Source organism: Triticum dicoccoides, chromosome 3B (assembly GCF_002162155.2).
Source record: "Triticum dicoccoides isolate Atlit2015 ecotype Zavitan chromosome 3B, WEW_v2.0, whole genome shotgun sequence".
Lineage (NCBI taxonomy): Eukaryota > Viridiplantae > Streptophyta > Magnoliopsida > Poales > Poaceae > Triticum > Triticum dicoccoides.
This window is the reverse complement of record NC_041385.1, coordinates 728,934,841-728,955,411: the sequence shown is the minus strand read 5'-3', so window position 1 is coordinate 728,955,411 and position 20,571 is coordinate 728,934,841. Positions and strand designations below refer to the sequence as shown.

Below are 20,571 nucleotides of genomic sequence, written 5' to 3'. Positions count from 1 at the left end.
TTCTGCTATATTTATTTTTTCCTTTTTATTTCTGAGTTGTAATAAGTCATTAAAAATAAGCATCTATGCTCATTTTTTAGTAAAGTTAATCATAACTATTTTTTCTTCTATTTTTTTGAATTGTAATAAGTCATTAAAAATAAGCATCTATGCTCATATTTTAGTAAAGTTAATCACAACTATTTTTTCTTCTTTTTATTTCTGAGTTGTAATAAGTCATTAAAAATAAGCATCTATGCTCCTTTTTTAGTACAGTTAATCACAACTATTTTTTGCTTCAATTCATTTCTGAGTAGTTTTCTATATAGTTTTTTTTCTTTTCTGCTATATTTATTTTTTTCTTTTTATTTCTGAGTTGTAATAAGTCATTAAAAATACGGTAGTTCCTATCCCGCATCTATGCTCCTTTTTTCTTCAATAAAACTACTTCTATTTAACTATATATAGAAGTAGTTCCCGCATCGACGTCGGTGATGCCTATCCCGCATCCTCGTCGTCGTCGACTCGGCGGTGGAGGCCTGCTTGGTCAGGGCCATGTTCGGGACTGGGCTCCGCCGGGCTGATATTGGGAGGTGCTACCTTCCGGGGGATGTAGGTTGGTGAGGAGGCAGCCCGTTGTTGACCCGATCCTTGTTTGGTGGCGGTCGCGTGGGCCAGTGATGGTGGTGAGGCATCCGGACACCGCGGAGGTGGTACGTCACCGTGTCAGCGAGGAGGACGAGCACGTCCGTCGCTACATGGTTGCATTGGAGGGCAGGTTCGACAATACCTGACAGGTTCTTCAGGGATCTCACTGGAGCTATGAACCTATGATGGTTCCTTATCTTTGGGTGTCCATCGCCCGCGTCGATACCCGTCGGGCGCTACGGTTCTAGTTGTATTAGTGATAATATTCGATGATGTACGGACACCAAGAGATGATGTACTTTTGCTTATAATTATTGAATGCATGCTAATTTGAATACTATACTTTATTTTATGATTTGGTTTTGCTTATTTTATGATTTGGTTTTGCTTATTGAATGCTCATATTGGATAAGTTCTCCTTCATTCCCGTGTGCTAGACAATTTGATATAATAATGCATCCAGGAATGAAAGGAGGAGCTACGTACATCGATCATCGATAGTCAACCCGTGATTAATAATAATGATCTAGTTTAATATTTGAATTATGAACGTAGGCCGGAAATGTCGTACTCATCGGACGACGAAAACCGCCCGGGGGAGTGCGACTGGTGCCACGACGACCGAGGTATCTGTGACAGGTTCATTGTGCTGGACGAAGATCGTCGCTTCAGCATTAAGCTCGAGGAGACCTTCGATGTTCATACGGTACGCAACCGACGATAATAGTTTTTTTTTGTAATTACTCATGACTTCAACTATTTTAATCATGACAATATTTTTCATCTTTTCCAGTTCGACTAGCTTATCCCATGCTTTGCAAGACGCTATGTCTTGGAGAGGATGGGTTTTAAGGACCATGAAAGTTTCGAAACCAAAAAAATTATCCTAAGTACCCATCATGGTGTGGATTTTCAAGTAAAGTTATACAATGCTCAGAGTGTAACCCATTTTGGTTGCAAAAATTGGGAAGCACTTTGCAAGATGTATGGTTTTGATGAGGGTATGCTTGTTACCATGGATCTTGGTGATCCTACAATCGAGCAAGAAAGACCTACGATTTTCGTCCTTGTGGATACACCTCCAATTCTTTCCCCATGTGAGCTTAACATAGTTATTAAGTAATTTATATTGTTTATTTCAAAATAGTTGACAACTTATTCTCCATTGACAGCTTATTTTCATTCTTCAAAGAATGTGCGGAAGATGGTAGACAGAACCTACTACACCGAAGGCTCCGAACTAACTTATCAGGAGAAAAATCATCTGATCGCATTTTGTACTGATCTTAAGAATTACAATGTCTACAATCGAACTCCTCAACATTATGGTCAATACGTGCCACTAGTGCACGTGTTGAACTACGGTAACTACCATGGAGATACCCTGGTAAGATTTTTTACTATTACGACATCCGTGCATCTTTTTGCACACTTCTAAAACTAGTACATCATATCATTGCTAACTACGAAGTTATTACTATGTTTTTCAACAGATAATCCCGAATGATTGTGTGCCTCATCTGATGTATACACACTGTAGCCTTCATGTTTTGAACATACAACCAGGTCTTCCTACGAATCTGAACTGTCCATACCGGGTTTCTAAAAGAAGTGGAGACATGACAATCAAAGAATGGAAAAAATGTATGGACAGTCGTAAGGAGCTTCTTGGAAGCAACATTCAGCGAAGGGCAAAAATTGGAGACAGGATGATCGCCATTCTTCATAATGGAGAGTCAGGGTCTATATTGTTTTATGCTATTTTACCTTAAGGGTGTTTAGGTCCTACCTGATACTGATGATCATGTGTTAAGAACAATTATGTAGGGTTGGGTTCGATGACTATGAGGATGATGATCGTATGACTTATTATTAATAACGAGTAGAAGTTGTATGATGATGCATGATTAGTAGGACGAGTACTTGTTATTATATATGCTGATGTATGCGAGCATGCATGAGTTATTATATCAGCGGGTAAAATGAACATATATAGCAGCAGCGTTGGTAAACCAAGGACGAAGATATAAGAGAGGGCACTTCTCTCTATTAGCTAGCTAATATAACAACCTAAAAATAACCCCAAAACCCCTAAAGCAGCCACTTCCCAAAAAAACATGGACTTTTGGTCCCGGTTGGTGCCACCAACCGGGACCAAAGGCCCCCTGACTGGGCTCGGCGCACAGAGCCACGTGGAGGCACATTAGTCCCGGTTCTTGTTTGAACCGGGACTAATGGGTGGAGGTATTAGTAACGGCCCATTAGTCCTCGTTCATGAACCGGGACTAAAGGCCCTCACGAACCGGGACTATTAGGTGTTTTTCTACTAGTGCTCTTAGGCATGTCATCCCCATCACTTGCTTCATCATAAGATAAATCATCTGCACTGTCAAAATAGGGTGTGACATCACCATCACCATTATCAAGCTTGCAATCCTCTGGGACAAGGAAATCCTCTGGCACATCAACTGCTTTCTCATCCTCTTCTCCAAGCATTTTGTTCCTGACTTTGTTCTTGAGTTCCCTTGCATATTTTCTGAATTCAATTGCTTCTTCATCATCAACAGAACTATTGTCTTCTTCTTCTAAATCAACCTCATAATCACTATCACTGCTTGTGGATTCATCTTCACCTCCTCTATTTCTTTTTCCTTCAGTCACCTTTGATTTTCCTGCCATGGAGCTACTTCCCTTCACAATCTTCCTACAAACTGGCAACTTATGTGGCCGATGAAATACATGTGCATTTTCAGCTACCTCATGTATCTCCTCTGCATCTACGAGTGGTTTCATATCTGCGAAACAAAGACAAAATACAACACATATATAAGCCCTCTGCACATAGATTAGATTGAATCCCTATGCAATCAAACCCGTGAAAAACCACACATATATGAGCCCTATAAACTGTTTCAACAATCAAACCTCTGAATCGATGTACAGTCAATCATAAAAACGTCCTGTTAAAATGAGTTTAGGAGCACATATTATTATTTGCTTCTGAATACTAAAAAATTCTGAAACGTACGTAACAGAGTTGATATGAGTTTAGTTTATTCAAAATTTAAGATACTCTCCCATCCGGCTCATGCTAAAGGTATGCATGCAGCCTGGAATATACAGGGCATTTAGCAAAAAAAAATGATTACTTCTAGAATACCTGCAAGCAGGCATCAACCTGGGTTATTGATTGTTAATTCTAGCAAGTGTCTAAAGGAGAACTGTTGATTGCAGAGTAGCTGTTTCAATTTGTAATGTAGCTCGCCGGCCGGCCGGTTGCTTAATTATGATCACACAAGTACCATCAAAATAATACTAAGATGTCAGTCCAGATTAGTCATGGAGCAACAATCAACAACTTGGAAAATGACAGTGGCCTGAAGGGAGCCAACTCGCATCTTCTGAATTTGAAAAAACTGCTTTAAAATCTTCAGAACCTAGACTGTTCAAGTGCATAGAGATGATCACAGTATACACACATTAACTAAACACACACTAGTCCGGTGCAACTGTGGTGCGTGCGTTAGTACTAATCACCTGATCAACAGGAACCAGGACAATTTAGGTAGGCGTGTGACATCTGAATTCACAAAGGATTGTTGGAGGCAACAGTTTCAATGGAGTAGTCGTGCTGCTCTCCTCAGCTGGCGATACAGTCACAAAGGATTGTTGCTGGGTATGGAGGAGCTGAGCGCTTCACCTGGAGTAGTCGTGTTGCTCTCCTCAGCCGGCGATCATCACGTCTTGCCCCGCCGCCATGATGTCGTCTTGTCGAAAGGAAAGAAGGGAACGAGGCCCAAACAAACAGGAGGAGCAGTTAAGTCCGAGACCCACCCTACCAAGCCGACGTGGCAATAGTGGAGAGCCACGCAAGCAAAACCACCGGCGAATACCACCCGAATTGGGATTAGGGGGCGATTTGACCAGTATTAGAGCTCTCAGGGGGTTAATTAACCGGTTTTAAAGGTGAGGGGGTGGATTAGTCGGTTTCTGAAACCCTGGGGTGATGTGGGCTTCTTTCTTATTTAACAAACAAATCTCTCCTCTAATCAGTACATCAGCAGCAAACAAGCAGCAAACCAGGCATATGTCTGCCCGCTCATCAGCTCCACCGCGACTGACGCCACGTACCAGCTCCTGGAAGTTTGCACGCTAGCTTCTTGCCTCCAGCCGTCTTGCGCATGACTTGGGCCTTGGCCTGCTAGGCCAGCTGCCACCCGGGCCTCTGCGCCTCAGCCCACCACCACCGCGCTGCCCTGGCTCTCGGCCGGCTGTCGCTGCACGCTCCGTCCGCCTCCGTTGCACGCCAGATCATCATCCGGAATCGATCCGTGTCGCCGCTGCTTTTTCTGCTGCATCCCGCCGAGACGCGCCAGATCGATCTGGTACCGACCCGATCTGCAATACTCCCGAGATACGCGCCTGACGCCATAGCCTGCTTCCGATCGCTATCTGCAGCAGATATATTCGCCACACCGTCAAATTATTGTCCGATCAACTCGATCTGACGAATTCTTTCGCTCCTTCCTCAAGATCAACAGAACCGCAGCCTCCTCGTAACCTTACTCTGATACCACTTGTTAGAATAAATTCAAGGCATACCGTTGATCATTCGAGGACCAAGCAATCGCACGAGGCACGACACTGAGATTTGTTAACGAGGTTCACCGATATGGCTACATCTCCGGGGCCTAACTACAGGCGCTTCTCCTCGTGACACCGTCACAATACCGCACACCGGTCACCCGGGCGCCGGCACATGCCGCCGGCTCCCCTTGCGCGCCTGTGCTATTATGTTGGCATATGTTACATCGTGTGTCTACCCCCGCTATATATGAGAGGCCTAGGATACAAGTGTCTTATTAGGACACGACTCCATATCCTATGTAAACACAATATTACTCAGAGTCTAACTGTAACCTATCTTGTACAGGCCATTGAGCGAAGCCATCAATATTAAGGTCGTCCATGACCGTGGGGATGTCAACCTCCACTTGCAAGCGAAGCGAAGCATTGATGCCAAACTTCCCTAGCAACAACGCGTTGAACTAGGATATGAAGCCGCCATGTCCTTCTCCTGGCCATTTACAAAGCATGGAGAAGGCAAATGTTGAAGTTCATGGCGGAGTCGCCTGTCCGACGCCCACAGACTATATTTCAACGCTAGCCAAGTAAAGATCTTGCATTTTAAAGGCGCCTAACATTTCAATGTACACAGTACACACAGCCTCAGAGAATTGTGTGATTCCTTGGCAAAGCATATCGTAGACATAACTAGCAGAGTAGTGCCCAGATCGGGCCCAGATCCAGGTAAAGGAATCCGGGACGCTATCACTAAGAGAGATATCAAAACACTAATAAAGGATGCTGATCCTACCTATATCCATTGTAGAGTATCAGCTAAGGCCCGGTACCACTAGAAATCTTCTCGTGTAGTACATACTGATTTGCTGACTGATGAAGATACCTTTGTAGTTGCTCTAAAGTAGATCATGCAATAAATGCTTGCAAGGAATACATTAGCAAAGTCGGCACCAGAACCATGTCTCTTCACAGCAATAGTAGACAAACTAAGTTTCCTCCTTTTTGCTTCACAAATTCGAGAGGTTAGCAAACCTAGGTTTTTCAATTCTTAACGGCAACTTTGGAGTTTATGTGGATCTTTCTATCTTTTACATCTGCAGCTCATATGCTTTTGGTAAGGAAACAACTATACAAGCAATCCTCAAATGGATCACACTTCATCATATTTACGATACATTATTATCATCAAATACCAACAGTGAAACAAAGTTAGTAAGTTACCACAGAATTTACAAAAGTATATCTAAACCAGACAAGGGGGTAGCATTTTTACGAACGCTACTCTAATGCGAGGCTAAATTCCATAACATCATGAACATAAGTATTATGAGGCACATATTGTTTGGGAGCAAATTATCAGATGTAATAAAACCTAGTCGTATAACAGATAAGAGAGCCACCATCGAATTTGATATGACACATTAACTCTTATCATTATTAAGAACCTACAAACGGCAGCTCATCAAATAGAAGGGGCAAAAAAAAAGCAGAAAACATGAAAAGTTGGTAGATGAACAAGCTTGAGCATGGACTACATCCAAAACGCTTGCACGTCATAGCTGGGCGCCTTGTAGAAGCGAGCAGGCCGGTGAGCCATGGTCGTGAGCTCACCGTCCTTGTCATACTTGACAATGAATGTGGTCACACGAAGCACATACTTCATCGTGTCCGCTCCCTCAGGTCGGAGGTGCTCCACGTGGCAGTACTTGCCCTCACCCATGTAAACGAGTTTTGCATCGAGATGTCTCCAGTGTGGTTGCTTGAGAAAAAGCTGCTCCCTGCCCACTTTCCACTTTGGCGGCTGCCGGCCACAGATGATGTGGCATGCACAAAGGTACCCCTCAGCATCACCCGTGTCAGCGGAATGGAGGTGGAGCCCGACCCATGCGTCGAGCAAACCATCATAGTGGGCAGGGCCTTTGAATGGCAGCACCCAATTACCACGGCGCTTCCACTGGCCGGACAAAATTACTGTTCTGACCCTTAAGGCAAACTAAATCCCGATTTGACCTCGTTCCAAAAAAAAAATCGTTTCTGACCTTTTTCGGTGACGCCAAGGTCCCTGGCGTCTGGGTTACGAAGCAGACGCCACGGTCCCTGGCGCCTGGCCCCTGGCCCGCACTGCCCGCCTGCCCGTTGACCTGCTGACGTGGCAAAGGGGCCAGACGCCAGGGTCCCTGGCGTCTGGCCCCGTTAAGTGGATAACCGCGCGGGCCAGCCCACCCATCCCCATCTTTCTCCTGGCGGCGCACGACGAACAGAGGGCTCTGTTCTTCGCCCCTTCTCTCCCTCCCACCACCACCCCCCTTGATCTACTCCATCAACCCCTCAAACTCACAGATCGGACCCCCCCAAGCTTCTTTGAGGTATTCTCCCCCATTCCCTCCAAATTTTTTTGTTTTCCCCTCTTTGGTTGGATGCATTATTCAACACTAGGTGATGTTAGATGAGTAGATGGTTTCTTATTTTTAGAAAATTTTGTGTAGTTGATAGATGATTAGGTATGCAGTAGATGATGTGTAGTTGAACATGTAGGTAAAATCAATTCGGTTTTGTGTATATGTTGTCCATAGGATTTTTTTTTTGAATTAAGAGGGGTGATGAATATATGATTTGTGTATGTAAAATAGACTTTGGCATACTATATTTGGTTTGATAGATGATGTGTGTATGTGTAGATAATCCTATTGTTGGCATACTATTGTTGGCAAAAAAATTTATGCAAAAGAGATGATGAAATTTTCTTATTGTGTGTGACATGATTTGTTCAATAGAATGGCGGATGATGATAATGAAATATATTTGATGGTGAAATTTGGTACTCTAGATGATATGTGTGCATATGTAGAAGAAAGAAATGATGTGGTTATGTTTGAGAAGAATGGTGTTTTCATATGGAATAAACTTGGAGAAGGAAATTGTTTGATATTGTTCATGTATTCATAGATGTTTGTGAATTTTTTTTGTAGGATGGCGGATGGTGATGGACCTTGGTATGACGGATTAATCGATGAGTGGGATAAGGAGCATCGTGCTCGTGCCATTGAAAATGGACAGGTAAGAAGCAAGACTGGGTCAATTTTCGTTGTTTCTCATTTGTGTTCTTGTATTGATTATTAAAACATCACTTTATTTGCAGGTTGTAGTTGCTATGCGCATGAGGGGTCATTCCGCTGATGACTTTGATTACGACCCGCGGTATGAGCCTTACATTCGGAGATTGGGTCTTCTCCCATTCGTGTTGCAGTTTAAGCGACGCGCTCCGCCGGTGAACCACGCGGCGCTGACCGCACTTGTGGATCGTTGGAGGCCGGAGACTCACTCCTTCCACCTTCCATGTGGGGAGATGACGATGACCCTACAGGACATGGCTATGATAAGCGGCCTTCCTATCAATGGACAAGCTGTTAGTGCAATCAAAGAGACACGTGCGTGGATAGAAATTTGGAATCAAAGAGACACGTTAGTGCAATCAGAGAATAGACCTCACAATCAGTCAGCATATCAGAAGTATCAAGTGTGGTATGCGGATCGTTACCGGTTAAAGCTGAAGCCAGGTTGGACTCACGAGGAGTGGTCGGAGTTGGTGTCTGAAGACCCGGAGACTGCAGAAGGTTATCATACCTTCAACACGGCTGTGAGAGACACCAGAGGGGCTCATGTTGACTACGCACCGATGCATGACGAAATGGTAGTCTGTTTGACCTATTCTAACATACTTGCATCATGTTGTCTTCTTTCAAATACATAAGTTTGGTGTGTTCATGAATTGCAGGGTAGAGAGTTGCTTCTGTGCGTCAACGGCCTGTCTGGTCACCTGCGTGAGCAAAGCAAGCCAGACGCCAGGGACCCTGGCGTCTGGGTGTGGGAGGCAGACGCCAGTGACCTTGGCGTCTGGGTGTCCATCAGACACACCAGACGGCCTGTCTGGTCACCTGCGCGAGCAAAGCAAGCCAGACGCCAGGGACCCTGGCGTCTGGATCTGGGAGGCAGACGCCAAGGACCTTGGCGTCTGGGTGTCCATCAGACACACCAGACGGCCTGTCTGGTCACCTGCGTGAGCAAAGCAAGCCAGACGCCAGGGACCCTGGCGTCTGGATCTGGGAGGCAGACGCAGACGCCATGCACCCTGGCGTCTGGGTGTGGGCCTGGTGTTTTTGCACACAGCTTGTTAAAGTTTTTGCTTAGCAACAACTAGCAAACACTGTTAAATATGAACAAAGCATGCTACTCTCAACCAAAAATATGAACAAAGCATATCAACTAGTCTCGAATGACGAACATAGTTTGCACATAATCTCAAATAGTCTCGAATGACAGAAATAGTTCATGACCACACAAGGTCTCGAATAATAAGTTCATGCATTAAACAAAGTCTCGACAGTTCATCATCGACGCCGGTGCCTTTCCATTTGTCTACTGAGTAGTCCGGGGCCACTTTCCCTTCTTGTCACGTGCCTCGTCCTCCTCTCGTGCATCGCGAGCCCTTGCAAGTTTGCTTGCCCTCTCTTCTTGACGAGCCGCCCTCTCTTTGCGTGCCCTCTCTTGCTCACGTTTCTTGCGCTCACGAGCCTCCTTCTCATGACGCTCCCGCTCCAATCCCCGTGCATAGGACTCCTCGAATAGGCGCTGCCTCCGTAACCAATCTGCACGTTGGTCCTCTTGGATATCTTTTGGTACCTCGTGATCTATCCAAGTGAAGTACTTGCAAAGTGGAGGAGGGGACTACATATAAACCATGATTTTGTTAGACATATGAGTGACAACTTGTTGATATTTTTTATATGTACACCTAACATACCGGTGGTATGTCATATGCGTTAGTTGGCCTTCGACGATCATGTGCATAGTTGGGACACACGAAAAACCTTCTACCTTCTGTCCATGACTTGTTGCGGTCAGTGGACACCTTCAGCTTGCAAACATCACCACACCAACATGGTGGTGTGGGCACATCCTTCTCCTTCTTCTTGTCCAAACTGGCCTCCAACCACGTCTTCGGCATGTCCTCTTGGTCCGCGCACGGTGGCCTCGTCCTGGAACCGGATGAAGCCATGCCTACAAAAAGAACAATTGTTAGCACAAGACATTAAGAGAGCAAATGCATAAATGCTAGGAATTGTATGAACAAATAATATACCATTATTATTAGATCAACCATTTGGATTAAACAAATAACCGAAGGCCGATCCATTATCAACCATTCCTCTACGACCACCTCTAGCACTTGTGCTTCCTCTTCGACCACGACCACCTCTAGCACTTGTGCCTGCTCGACCACCACCTCTAGCACTTGTGCTAGCTCGACCACCACCTCTAGCACTTGTGCTCCCTCTACGAACACTAGCACCTCTAGCACTTGTGCTCCCTCTACGACCACCACTACCACCTCTGACACTCGTTCTTCCTCGACCACCACCACCGTCACCTCTTCCACCTCTTTCACCATCGGTGCCGCCTCCACGACTTGTTTTTCTTTTTTTGGTTTTCTTTTTTTTGCATGTCCGCTCATTGTGTCCCCCTTCACCGCACACCCCACAGTTGATAATGTCAGGAGCCTCCATGAAATGACCGCTACCAAATTGTTTCATGCCAGTGTATCCAGCCAGGTCATCCATATCACCCCTGAACCTCTTAGTTCTCCTTCTACCCTTCGTCTCCACCTTCAGAAGAGGGTCTGGCCTAATATGAGGGCCATGGTACTCAGGCCACTGTGATTGGTCCAAGAAAGGGTGAAATCTTGGCGCCATGTCAACCTAGTAGCTTCCACATGGAACTCTTGCATCCTCACGGTTTTTCCATCATTAACATGTATGTTTCTCGCCTTCGCCGCCGTTATCAAATGCGAGCATGGCCAATGATACTTACTAGGCCTCTCGCACTGGCACCACCGAGTCTTCAGTTTCACCTCAAATGCAGCACCACCATATTGTCTACCATCTCGTGTTGTGCCACCTGGCTCATCAATTTGATAGATCATTTCAAGTCTATCGAATACGATAACTTGTTGTCGTGAAGACTTGCTTGCTTGTAACTGCAACCATTCATCAACCTTTTCCGGATAATCCTTTTTTTCACCTATCCATTTTGCAGTCTCTTCAGAATGCCTCTGAAAGTACTCATTAAGCTTGAAGAAGGTGTACTCCACTATTGCAGTCACCGGCAAAGCACGAGCACCCTTCAACACATTGTTGAAACATTCTACGAGATTGCTCGTCATGTCGCCATATCGCCAACCACCATCGTCATGAGCGCGTGCCCACTTGTGCTTCTCACTTAAATTCCTAGTTAAGAAGTCTTTTCCCCCTTTGTTCACCGCTGCAAAGAGTTTGTTGTACCGAGCATCGAAACCTTGGGTGGTGAAGGCCACACATACATGGGTAAGGTCTTTGCTGAGCTCCTTGCTCTTACATGCCCGGTAAAAGTTGGCCACGAAATGCCTCATGCACCATCTGTGGTGAAGCTTTGGAAATCCTGGAATAACAATGTCCATTGCCTTGAGTATGCCATGATGTCGGTCCGATATGATGCATACCTCCCTAGCCCCAATCACGTTGTGCCTAACATGACCCATGAACCACTCCCAGTTGTCTTGGTGCTCGGAAGGCACCAAAGCAAATGCACATGGCAACACGTTGTCGTTTGATGAGTGCGCCATTGCTACCATTAGTGTGCCCTTATATCTACCGGTCAAGAACGTGCCATCTATAGACAAGACCGGACGACAATGCTGAAACGCCTCCACACATTGTCCATAACTCCAGAAGGCACGGTGGAACACTCCCTCGTGATCCTCGACCACATGAAACATGCCCAGGTTCCTATGTGCAATGGCGGCCAACAACCTTGGGAGCTGGTTGTATGCTTCTTCATAACCACCGTACAACATCCTAATAGCATTTGCCTTTGCCTTCCATGCCTTCCCATACTTGACTTCATAACCAAATTGTTTTTTCACCGTCCGCATGAGAAACCTCACTTTCATAGTGGGATCAAAGGCTATGTCTTTCATCCATTTGTATCCAAGATACTCAGATGTGAGTTGACGGTGTGTCTTTCTAAGTCGTTTCGATGGCGGTTTGCATCTATGAGTGGTATCACAACTTGTTAACACCCATTCTTCGGTTTCTTTAAGCTTTCTTGCACGAACCTTCCATGTGCATTCCTTTTGCTCACACACCACGGTGTAACGCAATTTCATGTCGGAGTGCTCAACATAAATTGGCCTATGGTTTCGAATGGCATAGTCAGCCAACCAAAACTTCAGCATAGGCAAGCTCAGAAACTTCAATCCTTTCTTCAAATAAGCATTATCGTCCTCATTCTCCACCCTTGGTTCTCCTGGATCCGGGCATGGTGTTGGCTCAATCGCCGTCATTCTCATTCCACCATCAACAACAGCTTTATGGGCAAGGCCGAGATCTTTAAATAAGTGAGTTCTTTTTTGTAAGCCCGTCAGCTCAAAGTGGATTTGGTTCTCCTCCTTTGTGAATCCATCCTCGTCCAACTGTTCAACTGGACCCTCGTCATCCGAGTCATACGCATATTGACGCCTAAAAGGCAAGTCACGATCCATGTCCTTTTGCGCTATGTACACATCCAAGTCACCAACATCATTGCCATGAAACCCTTCCTCTTGCTCTTCGTCATCATCATAAGCATCTTCATCCTCTTGAATTACTCCGTCACTAGCAATCACCTCAACTTCATTTGCTTGGCTAGTTGGTGGTTGGCTAGAAGCATTGGGGGCATACAACTCAACCTCATTTGCTTGGCTAGTTGGTGGTTGGCTAGAAGCATTGGGGGCATACAACTCAACCTCATTTGCTTTGATAGTTGGTACACGGGGACATGGTGGGGGATAAACATTGGGGGCATCAACCACAACCCTATGCTCAACAAGTGGCACCATTGTCCTCTCGCTCATGTCATCCATTGGGGAAGAGACATGCCGGTTCAAATCAAAGGTAAACCGAGGAGATTCAGTGGTGGCAAACAATTCAAGTGACTTGTCTTCCGATTGGGATACTTTTTCCTTGTATACATCCCAATGCAAATCCGAGGTGATAGGCATACTTTTCAAGCGAGATTTGGCTCCAACTCCAACATCATACCTTCCTATTAACTTAACATCAACATTGGTGTCCATCCACTTCAAGACTTGTCTCACTTTTGCAACAACATCCTCATAGCTAGGGCTTCTATCAAAAACCAATGGTTCCTCACCCGTGTCGGCATTGTTACTCAAGAATGCCTCCTTGTCAATGTAATGAACATTAAAAAGTCTCTCCATCTAAAAATTACATGAATGCATTTAAGACCTCAATGAGAATTGGTGTTTATCCAAATACATCTTATTATATCCAAATCATATCAACACTAAATTATTGGCGATGTCCACAAAAGTATCACTAATCACTAATTAACACACTAAGCAAAGTTAACCCTAATCACTAACTAACCCTAACCCCCAATCTTTCTACTCAACAAACATATATTCCTACTACACACCATGCATAGCACTATATTATCAAAGTTAACCAAGCCATTCACACTAACATAAGGGGGAGAAAACATGAACTAGGGTTCCACCAACATGTATAAAATGCAACCAAAAGGACAAGACTTAACAAAAAATAATTGGATGATTTGGGAGAGATTAACAAGAGCAACAAAGTGATGGAAAGATCCACCTAAGGGATGTACCTTTTGGAGAGGATTTGAGGGGGAGCTTGAGGGGTGAGAGAGAGTGGGGAGGCAGCAGCTCTTCTTCAAGCTCGGGCTGGATTGGGGAAAGTGTGTGGGGTGGGACCCACACACTCTCCCGGTGGGGTTATCCACTTACCGGGGCCAGACGCCAGGGACCCTGGCGTCTGGCCCCTTTGCCACGTCAGCAGGTCAACGGGCAGGCGGGCAGTGCGGGCCAGGGGCCAGACGCCAGGGACCGTGGCGTCTGCTTCGTAACCCAGACGCCAGGGACCTTGGCGTCACCGAAAAAGGTCAGAAACGAAATTTTTTTTGGAACGAGGTCAAATCGGGATTTAGTTTGCCTTAAGGGTCAGAACAGTAATTTTGTCCCCACTGGCCACCACCTCTCGTGCCGTAGGACAATGTACACCAGACCCCCCGCCTACAAGCGGAAACAAAGATGGTGCCCGTCCGCGGGTGCACGGCAAGCGAGGTGATAAACTTGGGATCAAACGGAAAGTCAGGTGGACTGCCACCGAACTTAGGCCAGCTCCAAGAGAAACGCGAGGAATTGAACAAGGGTCGCCAAGTCCAGTCCCTCTCATCATCGTCCGGATCCGCAGAAAGGCAGTGGAAGCCCCCAAAATAATATAAACCGTCGGTGCCGTCGAAAAAATTGTTGTCGCTGTATGATTCGAACACATATAGTCTGTTCCTGACGGCTATGGCTGAATCATAGCAGTTTTCTAGACCTTGCGGTAAAATATTTGACGTAGTAAGCGTAGATGTCTTCGTATCAAAGATGAGGGTGGCACTGCCGTGGGCCTCTTGTACGTGGGGTATTTCATGGGCGGAGGGGCTTGTGGCTATGATGTGGCTGCCAAGGGCAGCAAACTGCGCTCTTCTTCCAATTGTTGGAGGCCCTATGCGGAGGGCAGGCGGCTCGGAGAGGCGCAGCGGGGAACCTGCAGATCCGCAGCCGGTTTCCGGGTCATTGTCCATGTCCAGCTTGTGGATGTTGAATCCGTCAGCGTGGTCATCAAGTACCAGGTACAGATGCTGCTTCGTGGTCTGCTGTTGGCGCCGTTGCTTGGCTGTCCCAAAGTGGCGAGCCTGACCCAACCCGGAGGAAAGGATGAATCTTGCTGGCTCGTGCAGGTGCGGTGCATAGATCCGACCTCTCCCTGCTGCCTCCCTCCGCCCCCATCCTGCTGACTTCGACGGAGATCGGGATGAGGTGCCGAGGAACCGAAGGAGGTGCCGGAGATTCGACATTCGATCTATAAAACCAGGAGCAGCCGTCTGACCTCGAAACGATGAAGAGGTTGAAGACGTCGGCCGCCGCCACAATATCTGGAAGAAGCGGGGAGGTAAAACTGCACCAAAGATGAGATGAGGGCGTCTGTGTCACGACCTCTACGTTTTAGCCGTCGGATGATCTACAATGAGCTATTCATCGGCACCGGCACAAGCTGTTGGGGGGATGCTCCTCTCGGCATCAATTTGGCCCACTGTGGTTACTTGGGCTTTTCACCATATATTCGCGGAAATAAAACACGAATCGCTCGTTCTCCTCGCGGACTAACCTTCAGTATACAATTTACTGCTACCTTTTCAAATTCGACACATACAGCCCAGCTTTTCTCTTTCTTCTTTCGTCCTGTTCAATTACTTCCTGAAGCAAAGTGCATGGTTGTGTTTCTGCTAATTGCAGGTTTTATTACATGTATATATAACTCGTAGGATGCACAATTTTAAAATTCCTCCCTGCTGTGTGTATATATTATTGCAAGGTGAGTTGCTTTACGCCATCATTTACCCCTAATTTGCAGGCTATACATGGGCCATCAAGTGTAGCACTTCACTTGGGTTGCCCTCCTAAATCTCAATTAAATAACTCTTGACTTAATGGAGCATTCAGCTACTATGTAAATCAGTCCCGTTAATAATACATCTGTACATAGGCCAAACTTTATTTAACTCCATATTTGTGTTTTGTAAATTATATTTTCCAATACACTACAAATATAGAGAAGAAAATTCCTTTACATTACACAGTGTTTTACCTGACAACAAATGAACATTTTATATACAAATGCACATATGCAAGTTAAATTCATCACACCTTGCAAACCATTAGTACTTCCATGTTATATTAATTTTTCAACATTTGCAAAATTGTTTAATTTCCAGTTCCTTGAGCGAGGCCATGTTTTCTTCATTATTCATAGAATGAAAAGCATGAAGTGGATATGAGTATATGATCCAAATGCTCCACTACTGTCAAAATACATGTATTAATATGAAAGGATTTGAGTTATATTTTTCGTGTTTTAACCTTCACCTATCAGTGGTAAAGATAATTAGATTATAACTTATATTGCGCTGAATACTGAATGACCAACAATTTCACATGTTTGTTATTCTAATAAGATATGTAAGCTAGATATAGTGCGACCCACTCATGTCAGACCCCCAAGAACCACTCTGTTCATGTACTACAGTATACGATTATGTTATGACCGGCCAGCAACAGGACCAGACCGCGACGATGTCGCCGCAGGACCAGCCGATGCGACGGCGGTCCACCAACAAGGGATCACCTGGCCTGGACTCGAAGGTGGGGAGCATGGCTGGGCTGTCGAATGTGATGGTGAGACTGGTGGAGCGCACGGGGAAGCCGAAGCTGAGCATGCCGACACCTAAGGTCTTCGAGCATCTCTAGCAGATCCCGCAAATCAGGCCATCATACAAAATAAACGCCAGTTTGCGGGACGGTGACGGTTTTGCCAGTCTGAATAGATCCAGTAAATTCGGCTGTTCCGTTTTTGTTTTTGTGGGACCCCAAATCCACGGGCTTATTGCCTTTGTATCTATGAGATTTAAGTTTTTTTTTACAGTGACCTGAAAACAACTTTTGGCTCCCGTCACGAAGCGCGACCTCGCCGGAACACCTTGAGGCCGGCAACCACCAGGCCCTAGTTGTCGCCACTGCTGAGCTGCCTCGTGAGCCGTGGCCACGCGAGCGCCCAAGCTGCGGTCTCGAGCTAGCTAGCTAGCTGCTGCCACCACCGCTAGCTAGCTGTTGTTGTTTGCTCCCCACGTCTGCCCCCGCGCCCGGCGCCGTCACCGGCAAGATGCGTGCTCCTCCTCGCGCGCTGCGGCACCTCCGCCCCAGCCCGTGCTTCGTACGCAGATGGGGAAATGTGGTGAGAAAGATGGACCCAATTGCAATTTAGTGGGCATTTTTGGGAGTTTGTGCAATGTTGCCGGGTCCATTAATATTTTTACGGGATTTGTTCTGCCGGGGCAGAAATCATACTCAAAAAAGATTTTGTGATATCCTGTAGACCGATTTTTACAGGACGATGTATACCAGATCTGCTAGAGATGCTCCAGCGACCACATGATGTTGGATGGTCGTGCTCGGGCCATCATAGGCTGCAGCAAAGAAAGACAGTGGGAGTGTGGGAGTGAGCTACACCAAGAGAGCTGAGCAGATCGATGGAGGGAGGACCGGCACCGCAACAAAATTAGAAGAGGGCGCTGTGGTGGAAAGAACAATGGCGGTTTTAGTTTGTTGGCACATGGAAGAGAACTTTTTTGACTGCTCGGAGACAGGCAGCAAGGCTGGCTGACTATCGGTGAGCTTCACTGGGTGTGGGAGAATCTCCAGAACTAGGACAGAGTACAGATAGCAGTTGGCACATGTAGATGACTCGAGAGGCGACCAAAGCTGACAGCAGCATGCAGAAGGGCTGTCTCGTTTTCAATATTGGCCATTCAGATGGGTAGTTAGAATTAAAATAGAAAAACATATTTAAAATAAAAGCAATGCTTTGTACTGACTAACGATAGGAAAGGGAATGAAGCATATTTCTAGCGACCTCTAAGAGGAAGAGACGGAAATGAGAGGATCAAGGCATAATAGTACTAGTGATTGATCACAGTTTTCATTTGAATGTAACATTACTAATACATTAAGGCCTGATCAGCTATGTACATAAGCGACCCGGCGACAACTAACCAAAGTATCTTTACAGTAAAAACTTAGTTATCATCTTGTTTTATTGTTTTAGTGTCAATTAAGTTCAGTTAAAGATCGTGTTTCTTACGCATGGAACCATATGCTAATTAATACTCCCTCTGTTCTAAACAATTATTATCCACATGTACTTTTATAGTTTATTTATTAGTATTTCAGATATTGATAGTTTATTCTAGAAACTTGGTCAAAGACATTTGACTTTTGAAAAACTAATATGCATTGCATTGTGAAGAAGAGGGAGCATAAAGCATGCCATGTATAAACTGACGGAGGTTGTTAATCCACAAGCACGAACATGGTACTCAAGCAGTGAAGCATGAGGCTTTCAAATTGAAACCTTAAACGATGAGCTAAACTCCCGGTATAATCTGCTACTTGTTTAGCCCCGAAGAGAGCAAGATTGAATTTGAATCAGATTGCCAAAGGAAGGATGCCAGAGGGAGATGAAGGAGGTATCGGGAGTTGTACTACAGTCCTTGTGGACCATGGCGTGTTGATGACGACAACCAAGTCCCGAGGACGACAGTCGTCCCTGGCGCCGTTGCTAGCCGTCGTGGCCTACCTCGTCGCCTACTCCTCCAGGTCCGAGCGTCATCATCGTTGGATGTTAATTACCGCACAAGAGAAGGGGAGAAAGATGGAGCGATGGGCGGTGTGTGCGGCGCGATGGGAGACAGGCACAACCCGTGCAGTCTTGTGGTGCGGAGGAGGTGGTGTGGGAGAGGCGTCCGTGCAACCATGTGGTGCGGAGGAGGCGGTAATGGGTCGGGCGAACCGCCACAAGAGAAGGGAAGAAAGCTTGAGAGATAGGCGGGGCGTGCAGCGCGGTGATGGATTGGCGACGCCCGTGCAACCATGTGATGCGGAGGAGCAGGTGACGGGCCGGCTGCCCGTGCAACCGTATGGTGCGGAGGAGGCGGTGATGGCTCGGGCGTACCGCCATGAGAGATGGGAAGAAACCTGGAGAGATTGCCGGGGCATGCAAAGTGGTGGTAGACTGACGGTGCCCGTGCAACCGTGTGACCCAGAGGAGGCGGTGATGGGCCAAGCTAGCGGCCCCGTGCGCCTGTGCGATGATATATCACTTTAACGGGCGTGGATATAGTTGGCCGCATCATTAGTTTCCCTCGTACCAGATGTACATGAGCGACATGTAACTCCTTTTTTAAGCAAAAAAGTAGTCCCTCTGATCTAAAATAATTGACGTGGTTTTAGTTCAGGGAGCACATGACATATAACCCATCAAGTGTTGGACACACGTAGTTGGATGATTGACCCAAATAGTTGAACACGTGAGAAATCAGTCGTGCCCCTCCTCCCCAATCCGCAAGGATGGCCAGCGCGGTGGCGGCGAAGACCTGGAGCACAAACGCTACGTCACCTCCGACGCGGCGCGTGGCCAAGCGCTATACCAACTATAGGCTGCAGGTGCCGAAGTCCCTCCTCTGCCGCGAGACGAAGGAGTATGACCTCCGCCATGCGAGGCGCTCCGGCACGAGGAGCTCTTCCGACGCGGGGCTACTTCCGGCGAAGAGGGAGAGGGAGTCTGGCGACCTCCCCGTCGTCAAGATCGAGCGCGCGCGGTGGGGGGGGGGGCGAGGGGAGGAGGAGTACTACCTTGTCGGGCCTGACGCGGACGCCTTCGAGGCGGCGCTCACCGAGCACACTGCACGCGAGCAGCGGGAGGAGGACGCACATCGCCGGCGGGGCGACGAGCTCAGCGACCTCCTCTTCGAGCAGGCGCTCGCTGCCGACCGCGAGCTTCACGAGAAGCTAGCCGCATGGCGCCGCGAGAAGGAGGAGCGGGACAAGAAATATGTAGACCTTGCCTCCTCCGACTCTAACGACGACGAATGAGCGCCGCCGCCGCCGCCACACCCGGAGAGCTCCGGCAAGCTCAGATTTTTTTTAGTTAGGGTACGACGGTGTGGAATTGTAGTATAAGTGTAGTGATAGTCGATCTATGTACCCATGATTAAACTATAGATGGGCTATGTGTTTTTCAATTTCGCCCATGGATGATTTGTTTTGAAATTTGTGGTTCCAAATATGGTGTTTGTTTGGCTGCAGCAGAAATGGCCCCTCAAACCCTGCTTTTCTGGCCCGTATACCACGTTTACAGTTCGCAAGTATAAGGGATCCGTTAGAGTTGTTCTTAGATATTGTAGTGATGTTCTTGTCATTCTCTTGATATCTGGAAATCAATGGGATCAGGGCGTGTGTGGCAAAGCAACTCTACCGGAGAGAGGGGGGAAGTTCGTCCAGGGCCAAAGCGTGCGGTGCAGCAGAGCTATAGGCGGCGTCGGGCGGCGAGGGAGACCTGCGCAGCTGCACGGTTTGGAGCGGCAGCGTAGCCATTGCCGACGCTTCTGTTTCGTACTAGCGCTGGTTTGGTTCGATCGGAGTGGGGAAGAGAGTGAGCGGAACCATGACCAACGCCCTGGTTGCTTTGCCTTCGCTGCTGCCAGCTGGTGGTGGTGTGTAGTGCCGGAGGAGACAAGTAGAACATTTTAGAGGACAAGCTTCATGGAGCTTCTTTTTTTTAAAAAGGAAAATCGTATTTTAAGTTTTGAAAAATCCTGAAAAAATATTATACACGTTCATAATGATGTGTTCTACATGTG

At 46.7% G+C, this 20,571-nt stretch overlaps 2 long non-coding RNA genes across 2 annotated transcripts; one reads left to right on the top strand and one right to left on the bottom strand.

The window, feature by feature from the left end:
* Positions 1–7,458: 7,458 nt before the first annotated feature.
* LOC119281967 lies at positions 7,459–8,608 on the top strand. Its single transcript, XR_005138592.1, has 3 exons — positions 7,459–7,577; positions 8,181–8,268; positions 8,351–8,608. It is a non-coding gene; the product is annotated as an uncharacterized LOC119281967 (long non-coding RNA).
* A 1,196-nt stretch (positions 8,609–9,804) lies between these two features.
* Positions 9,805–14,101, bottom strand: LOC119281966. Its single transcript, XR_005138591.1, has 3 exons — positions 13,918–14,101; positions 10,013–10,269; positions 9,805–9,936 (listed from the first exon to the last, which is right to left on the bottom strand). It is a non-coding gene; the product is annotated as an uncharacterized LOC119281966 (long non-coding RNA).
* Positions 14,102–20,571: the final 6,470 nt, after the last annotated feature.